This window comes from Canis lupus, chromosome 14 (assembly GCF_048164855.1).
Source record: "Canis lupus baileyi chromosome 14, mCanLup2.hap1, whole genome shotgun sequence".
NCBI classification, from domain to species: domain Eukaryota; kingdom Metazoa; phylum Chordata; class Mammalia; order Carnivora; family Canidae; genus Canis; species Canis lupus.
This window is the reverse complement of record NC_132851.1, coordinates 49,947,887-49,956,393: the sequence shown is the minus strand read 5'-3', so window position 1 is coordinate 49,956,393 and position 8,507 is coordinate 49,947,887. Positions and strand designations below refer to the sequence as shown.

At 42.0% G+C, this 8,507-nt stretch overlaps 1 protein-coding gene across 16 annotated transcripts in view; it reads left to right on the top strand.

Moving 5' to 3' along the window:
- The first annotated feature begins 128 nt into the window (after positions 1–128).
- Positions 129–8,507, top strand: part of CLOCK (clock circadian regulator) — a 141,186-nt gene continuing 132,807 nt past the window's right edge. For 5 of the 16 annotated variants that reach the window (XM_072775107.1, XM_072775106.1, XM_072775103.1 and 2 more), the window contains exons 1-2: positions 129–285; positions 1,524–1,602. The gene's annotated coding sequence lies outside the window, so the exon portion shown is untranslated. The other 11 variants (XM_072775105.1, XM_072775093.1, XM_072775094.1 and 8 more) reach the window with 8 other exon arrangements.

Genomic DNA, 8,507 nt, shown 5'->3' with positions numbered 1-8,507 from the left:
GCAGACGCACGGCCCGAGGGCGCCCGGGATCCCCTCCGCGGCTCCGCGGCCCCGCGCCGCCTAACGGGCCAAGTCGCATGCGCGCCGAGCTGCGCCGGGGAAAGGGAGAGTGAGGGGAGGGGCGAGCGGCGAGCGGCGGCCGCCGGAGCCCGCGGGGGCCGCGGACGACGCATGCGCCGCCAGGGAGCGCAATCACGGGCCGCGCTCGCGGCTGCCGGCTCCGAGAGGAAACCCCGCGGGCGAGAGCGCGGAGGAAATCTGGCCGCCGACGCGTGCGCGCTCCCGGTGAGTGGCGCCCCGCCGGGTGGGCCCGGGGCTCCCGTCGGCCGGCCGCCCGCCTCGCCGGCGCATGCGCGCTCCCGGGGCCGGTGGAGGAGGGGAAGGGAAGGGAGGGGGAGGAGCGGGCGCCGTAGCGGTGCATTTTTTTGGAGGTAGGTGGGCGGGGGTGGGGAGGGAGGGGAGCGCCGCCCGCGGGCCCAGGTGCTGCGTGTGCCGGCCGCCGCGGGGTCGCCCGGACGCCGCCGGGGTCGCGGCTCCGAGTGGCCGCAGCCGGAGTCGGGGTGGGGGAGGGAAGGGGCCGGGGCCGCCGCCAGCCACACGGTGAGGGCGCGGGGAAGGGAGGGCGGGGGGCGGGGGCGCCGGGGGGCGGCGGCCCGGGCAGGGCCGGGCGGGAGCCGGAGCCCAAGTTCCCTGCCGGTGGCCCTGCTGTGCCCTTTCCCGGGAGTTGGGGTGGAGCCGCGCTCGGGTTGCGGGGCCCTCCGGGGCCGCTGGGGTTACCTGCGGGGCGGCGGCGGGGCCGGGGCTGGGGCCGGGGCCGGGGCCGGGGCCGGGGCCGGGGCTGGGGCCGGGGCGCGCGGCGGGCCGGGGGCGGGGGCCGGGGCCGGGGGCGGGGGCCCGGAGCGCGCGGCGGCGCTGGGGCCGGTTCCCGCGGCGGCGCGGCCGGGAAAGCCGCAGGCGCGGGGCCGGGAGGGCTTTCGCCGGGGACCCGCTAGGCCTTGTGACCCACTTTATTCCTGTCACAACTCGGGCACGTTTGGAGCGGCGCCCAATGGGGCGGCGGGGCGGCCAGCTCCTCGGGGAACCCCCGCCCTCCCGGCGCCCGGCCCGCGGTCGGAGCGGGCGGCCGCCGCCCGGGGGCTGGTTCCGTTAGGGGTCGGGGTTCCGGGGCTGCGGGCGGCGGGGCGCCCCGCTGTGCCCGCCGTCCCCGCCGTGCCCGCTGCGGCGGGGCGCCCGGGCCTCTCCGCCCGGTCCCGGCGCTCCGGCCCCCGGCGGGTCCTTCCTGCACGTAGCGCCGCAGAGCGGGGGACGCTCCTGAGTGTTTTCGCGGCGGGTAGAGGTCCTGTTGGTGACGCCGGGCTCCCGAAACATCCACGCCGCCGCCTCTGACCTGGCGCATCAGACAGCTCGGGTCAGGTGGTCGTTGCCTTGCTCTGGGGATGCCACGCAGGAGGAGGACTTTAGGGCTTACCAGCCTTTAAAAAAAAAAAAAAAATCAAAAAAAAATCCGATGTTTTCTTTTACAGCGAAGGCAGAGCACAAGAAGAAAGTTTTGCAGTCATTGGTGATATGACTATTACGCTGATCCCCCAAATCAAACTAAAGGTAACTTCACTTACTGCATTCTAACTGGTGGCTTTTGTTTTTGTAGTAAGAGAGTTGTGGGGTTTTTTGTTTTGGTTTGGTTTGGTTTGGTTTTGTGTTTTGCGCCTTCTTCACCTGCTTCACAAAACAAACGTCCCGAAAAGGATAAAACTTAGCTAATGAGTTGTTTTCTTGAAAGTCATCCCTTGGGACACCTCAAATCTGGTTTTTTGTTTTTGTTTTTTTATTTGTTTTGTGTTTTGCGCCTTCTTCACCTGCTTCACAAAACAAACGTCCCGAAAAGGATAAAACTTAGCTAATGAGTTGTTTTCTTGAAAGTCATCCCTTGGGACACCTCAAATCTGGTTTTTTGTTTTTGTTTTTTTATTTGTTTTGTGTTTTGCGCCTTCTTCACCTGCTTCACAAAACAAACGTCCCGAAAAGGATAAAACTTAGCTAATGAGTTGTTTTCTTGAAAGTCATTCCTTGGGACACCTCAAATCTGGTTTGTTTTTTAAGATCTTATGGGGGGGTGGGCAAGAGAGGGAAAGGAAACTAACTCAGGTAGTTATGTAGTTGGAAGGACAAGATGTCATTAAAGGTTAGGCAGGAGAAGGCAGATGAATGTTGTGGTGGAGCTAGTCTCGATCAGCCACGAGAAGAAAAATGAGGAAGCTTTTTGTGCACTGGCATGGAGAGCTCTCCAAAATATGTTATAAAGTGGGGGGAAAAAAAAGCAACCCCAACAAGGTGTAGGACAGTGTGAATAATGTGCTACTTTATGTGTAAAGATGTGGGGGAGGAATAAGAATATGAACTTGCGTTTGTTCTTCAATCATAAACTCTGGGAGGATACTGGGGAAGTAGTACCAGTGGGAGAGAGGGAGAAACTGTAGTGTCGATGAAGGGGGGTGGGAAGTGAGATGTATACTGCATGTGTCTTGGTATTCAAAAATTTTTGTGATGATGTTACAGATTCATAAACTAGGTTAAACAAAAATCCTCTTCAAAATGACTTGCTCTGTGGGTTTTGTCTGTTTGCCTGTCTCTGTTCCATTACTTGTGTTGATTTGGGCCATTTTCAGTATGATTTCTCTTACTGTTTTTTAGAAAAATGATATTGAAAGTTTAGAATAAGCTTGGCTCTTTCTCCTTTAATTTTTAAGATGCTAAATGTCACAGACTAACTCCTGCAGACGCTTAGTTGTATTTTGCCTTGCTTAGATATATAACGGCATTGTTTACATGGGGCATTATGGCTGGATTACGCAGTTTTCAAAGGATGGTTTTGTGTCCCCTTCCTCTTTTTTCAGGAGTCATAGTCATATGAAATTTTATTTTTCTTAACCACAGAGTTGTGATAATTGGAGAATATGAACACTCCATTACAATGATAATAGACCTGATTGTCTAGTAGTTTGCTTTTCAGACTGGGAAACTCTTTTCTCTTAAGGAAATCACATATGAACCTCAATGAAAATTTGTGAAGATAGTTCTTATGAAAAATTAAAGTTGAGATGCAGTGTATTTCTATTGGTGCAATAATGTAAAAGACTTTTTTGATTTATGGATTGCTGTAAAAATTGTGTGGGTTTTTTTTTTTTTTTTTTTTTTTAAAGCTTTGCCAGCCTAACCTTTATAATTAGGTTAAAATTGAAAAAGGGCTTTGTTAGAGTGGATATAATTTTGAGGGGAGGGTACTGAAACTCCCTCTGGTGGCAAATACTGTATAATCAAAGTAGTGAACCTTGAGTAGTGGGTGACAATTGCTTTGGGCATTTTTGTTACCAGTATTCCTTTTCATTTTGCAGGATAGGATAATTGCATTATTTCTGTTTGATCTGTAGGTCTGTAGTAGCCAAGCTTCTGCAAAATGGCATTTATTTTTCATTTGAAACCATGTGGGTTTATTAATCCATTTTAAAAATAGAATCATATTTCAGAATTTTACTTAATATTATTTTTAAAATTATAGAAGTAAATTGATGCTGATGAAAGATGAAAACAACACAATTTGTATCTAAGTGAAAACTTCCTTTGCATACCTAGACTTTTATTTCACATCCCTCCCCAGAGATAACTGCTGTTAACACTGTTGTATAACCACCTAGATCTTCTGTGTGTTTATAAACATGACTTTTTCATACCGAAAATTGAATTATCTCTTTTGTCCATTTGCCTCTGCTGTGGGCTCTTTTACTACCAACAGGGCAGGGAGACAACTTGGAGTATTTCAGAAAGTTTATAACATATGGTTTACTCCTTAGAACATACTCTTTTCACTTGTGAGGGGCCAGTCGGCTTGGAGTGCATTTACAGCTTGCAGTTAGATCATACTGGTGTGAGCTTTATCTGGTGTAGGTTGGATTCAGCTGAAAGAGTTGGATTCCTTGGATTCTAGGGTTTTCTTTGGGCTTTGACCTGGTCAGTAGTTCACAGGTTAAACTTTTTCTCCTGTTCTTGCAGACCACTAGGAACTCCTTAGATTACATGATGAGTTTCTTTGGGTCTTCTGAAGTGAATGTAGGCAGACTCTTAACTAAGAGACATTCATTCTTGAATGAAATCTAGCCTGTGAAGGGGAAAGGAGGAGAAGAGGCTTTTTGGTCTGACTTGTACTTAGCCTGACAGCAGACATGTCTCCTGACAGTGAATATGCACACCTCCACCCACCTCCTATCTCACCCTGCAAGAGAATACTACTTTTCTAATAATTCTTTTCAGGTGAAAGAGTGCAGAAAGTTAAGAGGATTAACCAAAACTAAATCTTTACTCAGCTATGTGAGATACACAGATGAAGTACCATCGACCCTGCCCTCTATGGGTTTGAAACCAAGTGTAATTAAAAGAGCACATGTGTAATGATTATTACACAAGATAGGAAATGATCAATTCCAGAAGAAAAATATACGTAAGGTTTATATAAGGATGAGGCTCTTTCCAGCCTTTTATTTTTACAGGATGGGGTTTGGAGAAATAATTTATATTCAACCTTTTAAATAGTTAAGAAAGGATAGAGCAAACTTAGAAAGCTCCAGTCTAAAAAAAGAAAGCTCCAGTCTTAGCCTTCAATGAATAAGGAAGTAAGGAGTTTAGTTGCATTGTTATAGCAGACGTTTATAAGACTAATTGATACTTGCTTTTTTTTTTTTTATAGTAGTACACAGGAAAGAGCCATTTGATGTTTAGTTTGATAATTATGATACAGCCTACATTAGGTTTCAGGATTGTTAGGAATATTAAGAAATTTAATTCTGTCAGTTGTTATCTACCATCTGATATGTCAGGCAGTGTCAGTATTAAAACTAAATTGTTTCTTTTTTCCTTTCCTGAAAGCACATATTTAATGTATTCTTCCCCCACAGTTTTACTTCTTGTGCTGTGTCAATTAAAATACATGTTGGCTGCAAATATCTTAAACAATGAAAACAATGAAAGCAAACAACATTGTGAAAAATTGAAGCTCTATATTACACCAAAATTACCTTTTATTGTTTTGTGTGTTTCCGTCCAATTCTTTGCAGATGCATAAATTTTTTCTTATAGGCATTGTACCAGTAAAGATTGCATTTTCCCTTTTATCAAGTCTAACATGCTAGATGAAGTTGTATGAATTCTATTTTAGAATAAAGCGTCAGAGTGATTTATTTCTTACTAATTGACTATAATTACTGTAATGGCATTTATATTTATAGGTTGCTTTTCAACCGTTTGTCAGTCTGTTAGTGTAACTTCTGTGAATTAGATGGATAGTGTACAGCTCTGTTAGTGTAACTTCTATGAATTAGATGGATAAGAGATTCCTGTTTTTCTCCATGTTTTTGGTTATGCAAATTTTAAATTACCTAAACCCATCCTCATAAGTATAGTGTTGTCTTTTTTTATTAATGTGTTTTAGGTGTGTATTTCACAGAGATGTAATTCTGCTATTTTAAGTCTTAGACTAAGTCAACAGAAATCACTTGTAAAAAATTTTTATTTTATTTAATTATTTATTCATAAAAAATACACAGAGAGAGAGGCAGAGGGAGAAGCAGGCTCCATGCAGGGAGCCCAATGTGGGACTCGACCCTGGGACTCCAGGATCACACCCTGGGCAGAAGGCAGTGCTAAACCGCTGAGCCACTGGGCTGCCCGTAAAAAAAATCTTTATGAATTGCTTTTGACCTGTGGTATACTGCTTAGGATGTGACTTACCTTTATTTTTCAGAAACATTTTAATTTCTACATTTATGAGGTCAAATAGTAATACAGAAATTCCCACTTTTTCAGAGTTCACATTTAATCAGGTACTTTAATTTTTAATTCTCACCTAGAATAGTGGAAAACAAAAATACAGGTTAGTTCATGTTAAGTGGTTTTGTATTTAAAGACAAAACAAAACAAATCACAGATGGGGGTTTTACTAGTAAAGACTAAACCATGTCCCTAGTTAAGAATTTGTTATTTGCATTAAAATATGACTTTAATGTAAATAATGCCTTTGTCTCTTTCTTAATCTCTTTCTCCCAGTTATAAAAATAGCACATCCCTAACATAGAAAATTTGGGAAACACAAAAAAGCATGAGTTAAATTTTTAATGTATTATTGGAAATTCCACCACAAAGAAGTGCCATTATTAACCTTCTGGAATATCTTCCAGCATTTTGTTTAGCCATTATATAAATATATGTGTACTTAGTAGAGGCTTAATGATGTTTACAAAATGGGCTCATAATGCACCTACCGTAGTGCAAATTATTCTATTCACTTACCAATAAATCCTGAACATCTTAATGTCAGTATTTTTCTACAACATTATTTTTAATGGTTGTAGACTACTCTTATCTTTTTGTGTGATCATTTACTAACTGATCTTTTTCAGTTGGACATTTAAGTTACCAATTTTTAAAATAATAGTGTCACTTTTGAATTAGAATTTAAATAGACTAATATTGAATTTGTATTACTACCCAGATTAAACTGAGCTTTTGTGCTTTGTGTTGAAAAAATATACCATAAGTATATAATAAATTATCTAATAATGATCCATAATAAAGTGAACCCAAGATTTTTATAATGTTATTTTATTCCTAAAGTATGTTTTACTTTGAATTGTATTAATCTAACTTTGCATTTTATGAGCGTAAATCTTTTGAATAACAGTATTCTAGAACAGGCTTTCTAAGTAGGGTGGGGAAGTAGTCTGTACACATTAAAATGAAGTTCAACAGAGAGGTTTTTTTGATTGCTCCAAAACACTTCCTTAAAAGGAAAATCTAAATACCAAGAAAGAATCCTTCATCACCCCCAAATTGACATTAGCTTTGTATAGGATTTCTGTGACATTTTATTCTACTCCTAGGTATATCTGTATCTTCCAGTTTAAGTTGGGGGGATAAACTAAGTTAAATTACTTTTAAGAGAAAATAGGTGAGCTCCTACTTAAAGTTCAATACGGTAATTTTTAGTATGTCTTCTCTTGTCTATTTTTGGAAGTTTCTCAGGTTTAATGAATATACTTTTGATAGTGACTCCTTTTTACTTTTTTCTCTAGCATGAAAGTAGAAGTTTTTAGTTTTATTTTCTCAGTGATGTGACCAGATAATTAAAATATCTGGTTTTATTCTAAGTAAAGCTTGTTTATTGCCTGAAACTTAATGACAAAGACAGCACTACTTTAACAAGGCCTTAATGACTTACATTGATAGCGTGGTGTGGTGATCACGAGAGCAAGGTTCCAGAGCTAGCCTGCTTGGGGCATTCAGATCCTGGCTTTACTGCTAGATGGCTGTAGGACCACCTCAATTTCTCATTTATAAAAGGAAGATAATACTAGTTTATAATATGATTTGAAGATTAAATGAGACAACACATGGAAATTACTTAGAACAAAGAGCATTATATTACATAGTTAAGTGGTCAATAAATGTTAGTGGTTATTCCGGTTTTGTTATTTTCAAAGTGTATACCAGACAGGGCTCTTACTCCCCCCCCCCCCCAATTTAAATATATTTAAAGAAGTTGCTTAGAGTTTAGTTTTTTGTTTTGTTTTGTTTTTTAAAGATTTTATTTATTCATGAGAGACACAGGAAGAGAGGCAGGGGGAGAAGCAGGCTCCTTGCAGGGAGCCTGACAAGGGACTCGATCCCAGGTCTCCAGGAACACACCCTGGGCTGAAGGCGGCGCTAAACTGCTGAGCCACCCAGGCTGCCCTTAGAGTTTAGTTTTTATGTAGAGTTTGGAGTGCTTCTCTTTTTATGTGACTTAGAATAATAAAGTTACTAGAACATATTTCCAAGATGCATGGTATTGTCTATTTCTTTGAAGTCCTTTGTCAAGTTTTGATTCATGAAAACTGGTAACTGGTTTTCTTCTGTGTTGAAACTTAGATTTTAGTTGAGGTAATATTAGAAAAAGTTATTTAGGAAACCCACAGATTAAAATGAAAAATGTTAGTACTTAAATTTTGTTTTACAACTTTATAATACAATGGAAAGATCAAAGATTTTTTATTAGAAGCAAGAAGTGAAGTGACCAAACCATTAGTGGGAAAATCTGTTTCCAACTCTTACCTGATAATTTTTGTCTCCATCAGAAATGGTGATAACATAATAATGTATTTATAATTATAAAGATTTCTTAGTTTCAAGATTAGACTTTTATTGCGTGAAGTAAGTTTATATTAACTTCTTTTTAGACTTGATCATTCTTTTTCTGTAGGTCTATAATCTTGTTGGAGCTGATCATTAAAATTTGTAAACTAATTTTTCTTTTGAAAATTGTTGTGATTTTTGTAAAAATGAGTCTTGTTCCTTAGAAAAGAATTAAGGTGCCAAAAATCACAAAGAAAATCTATGATGAAAAAAACCACCTAAAATCTCAGGGATGAGCCCAATTAAAAACTTTTCTCCCAGTATCTTCTGAGGCATTTGTGTGTGTGTGT